A 3,402-nucleotide genomic window follows, 5' to 3' on the forward strand; every position below is an offset into this window, starting at 1 on the left:
CTCTTAACAGGAGGTTAAGAAATCGGGGAATAAAAAAATGGAAACATGTCAACTAATATTGTTTCTGTTGTTTGATGGCTTTAAAAATACAAACTTTCCTTACAGAAGAAATCCAAATGATAGATGTAGGCACCTCTACACCCAGGAGGTAGAATTGATCCCCTCCCCACTCCCTAGAGGGTCGGCTGGACTCGGTGACTCATGAAGAAGAGAATATGGAAGGGGAAAAAGTAGTCGCCTTACAGTGGAGAGGGCTGGCAGACAACCCCTTCCCTGGGTGACTCAGGTGAACATTACTGGTGACGTGTGTGTAGCAGGGACCCCGGATAAGATGTCACAAAAGCCATATTATGCTACAGCATTTCTTCCCAAAGCCCATAAGCCCAGTCTAATCACAACCAACCAACCAACCTCAGGACTCAGAACGGTCAGGCTGCGAAAAACAAGGAGAGGCTGAGAAACTGTCACAGGTCGGAAGAGACCGCGAGATCCGCTCTCGCGATGTGGTCTCCTAGGCGGGATCCTGGACGGGAAAAGGGCGTTAGCGGAAAAACTGGCCAACTCCGGATAAAGTCAGAGGTCTAGTTGACAGCACGGTGCCAAGGCGAGCTCCTTAGTTTTGACAAACGCACCACAGAAATGTAAGATGAAAACCTTAGGGGAAAATGAAAATGGACGAGGGGTGTACGCGAATACTCTGTGCTGCCTTTGCAAATTGTCTGTGCATCCCAAGTCTTCCAAAATAATAAACAAAAAAAAGTTTATTGTTAAAAAGTAGTAAGTCCCGGCTGTGTCCATTTCTATGCTGGGCGTTCCTGAGGATAACACCTCGTATTTGAAGAACGTGTCATAAATTAAATCACGTTTTTTTCTACGCTTCCGTAGCAGCCCCGTGAAGCAGGCGAGACGGAATTCTTTCCATCTGATGTCGGGACGAGGAGGCGGAGTCTCAGAAGTGTCATCCTGCTCACAGTCACACAGTGGGTAAGAAGCAGCTTCGGGGACGAACCGCGGGGCTCACGGCTCCACCCGGAGGCCTTGCTTTCCATCCTACTTTTTCTCACCTTTAAGTTCTAATACGAGTGATGACGTTGGGAGTGAGTGACACGAGGTTGCTGCATGCGATGTCGCCCTGTCATCCCAACCCCTCCGGGTGAGAGTTTAAGTGTGGGAAAGAATAGCGAATGCTGTAAGAAAAAAAAAAAAAAATGGAATGGGAAAGAATAAGTCAAAGTTCCAATATTTACTCCCAGTCTTCATCATGAAGTAATCGAGTTCTCTCTGCCAAGAAAAAGTCCCTCGCATCCTTGAAGGCTTAGCTCAAGAACTGCCCTGTGAGCCAGCCCTTCCCCCGGCTCCCCCCGCGCCCCCGGCAGGCACGGAGCCTATGCCACCCCCTCTGCACTAAAGCAGCAATTTCCACTGTCCTTTAGGTGGCTTTGGGGCGGGCGGGGGGGGGGGGGGCATAAATATTAGAAATATGCATTCGTAGCTTTGCTATTTATAAAATGATCTCCCATCTCTCCTTTTCTTACAATCTCTTTTTCCACCCAAATTGAGTCCTCAACCATACCCTTTTTTTTTTTTTTTCCTGGCCAAATGGCTCAATGTGGGTGGGCGCGCTAAATGAAGCTAAAAGTCCCAAACTCAAACATCTACAGAGACTGGTGAAGGAGTAGAAACGTTACGGTAAGGGAGGCCCAAGTATAGAAAAAGTCGAGTGGCCTTGTGTGTCTCTTATTTCTTTACTTTTGATAGACCCACAACACCTGGTATTTTTCTAACATAAGGAAAATGGCGCCTGACAGTAAATGGTAACTGACATCCGACCTCAGTGTCTGAGGAGGAATAATGGGGAACGATCAGAGTGTTGGCCTGTCTAAGGCGGCAGAACCAGTTTGTTTCTAATCATTGTTGCCTTGTGGAAATTCAAGGACAGTATTGCTAAACATCCTTTTCCTCTTTTCATGCGAAGCTGGGAATTTGAATTTTTATAGGAAACCGGTTTTTAAATTTGGGCTTACATGTAGTTAAAATCCTATGCTGAATGAGGGAGATGTAAGTGGCCCCATTTGGCTGACATACGCCAGCCGCAGACTCTGTTTAAACAATGTGTCAAGACTAGTATCGAAATAAAACACTGCACCGAGAGATTTGGAGAAAAGATTTATGCAGGACCAACCTGGGACTAATAATCTCTAATTCCACTGCCGAAAGGCCTTCTTTTGAATTAAAAAGGTGTTCTCTGTTGAAAACGCAAAGATCTCTTAGGAAGTACACATTAAGTTGTTACTGAAGTACTTAGTGCAAATGATAACATTAGATCTTTTTAAACTATTGAACAGATAAGACATGGAGATAAGAAGAAACTGAACAAAGCATATAAAATTAGAAGGGCCAGCCGCCCAGCTAAGAAAGGGCTCAAAACTGTACGGTGGGGTCTGAAACTAAACTTCTGCCTCATGATTTGACTTTCATCAGTCGTCAACCTTGACTTACATGATGCTTCCAGGAAGGAATCATTGTTCTTTTCACAAATCTTAAAACGAACAAACACAATGCAGACTTCCTCACTTCTGATGGAATGTTTTATCCTTGATTTGTTTAGTTTCCAGATGACAAGGTGTGAGGGAGGGGCACGGCTTACATGAGGATGAAGTTCGTATATGAAGCTCCCACGAAAGCCCACCGTACGGATCCCGTCTGACAGTGAAACGCAGTACCCGGTTCTTCCTTAGACAGGCATGCAGGCCCAGTTAAAACGCATCTGGGGAGAGGGGACGGTTAGCCCGCTAACGTTTCAGCAGGCGTGGCTGGACTCTCCGGAGAAGCCCTCGGCTCTGTAGGCGCAGCCTGACCTCGGGGCATTTAATTTCTTCATAAAAGGACAAAAAGAGAATCCCCGAACCAGAAATGGAGACTTGAGAAGCTTAGAAAGTATGACCTTGGCCGTGGTTTTGGCCGTGGTTTTGCCCGTGGTGAGTTTCGTGAGGAGATATGACGGTGTCATCTCCTCCCCTAGAAATATTGTCCTCTGTTCTCCCACTTTTCTCTTACTCACTGCAAGAGAGGAAAAATAATAATTTTCCTTCTACCCCTTCTAAGTTCTTCTGGCTGGTCTAATAATCAAATCGACATAGACAGATTAACAGGAAAAAAATAACTGAACTAATTACGGAGGTTCTGTAAGAATATGGGACCCAGTCAGTTGACTTTTACATGCCAACTTGAGCTAAGAGACGGAGATTATGGTTTGGGGCTTCAAAGGGCAGGAGGGCAATTCACAAAGAGATAGAATGTTTGCTGGGCCATCTTTCACAGTGAGACACAGAGAGGACTTTGATCCGAGGGGCCTTGCTATGCTCCTGCTTATCTGTCACACTAGTTCATATGAAACTATAG

General features: G+C 45.6%; 1 long non-coding RNA gene across 1 annotated transcript in view; it reads left to right on the top strand.

Moving 5' to 3' along the window:
- Positions 1 to 3,402, top strand: part of LOC111730491 — a 21,260-nt gene that overhangs the window by 13,101 nt on the left and 4,757 nt on the right. Inside the window, exons 7-8 of the long non-coding RNA XR_002776714.1 lie at positions 886 to 984; positions 2,616 to 2,966. This is a non-coding gene — a long non-coding RNA (uncharacterized LOC111730491). The remainder of the gene's footprint in view (positions 1 to 885; positions 985 to 2,615; positions 2,967 to 3,402) is intronic.

Source organism: Pteropus vampyrus, unplaced genomic scaffold (genome assembly GCF_000151845.1).
Source record: "Pteropus vampyrus isolate Shadow unplaced genomic scaffold, Pvam_2.0 Scaffold317, whole genome shotgun sequence".
Taxonomy (NCBI): domain Eukaryota; kingdom Metazoa; phylum Chordata; class Mammalia; order Chiroptera; family Pteropodidae; genus Pteropus; species Pteropus vampyrus.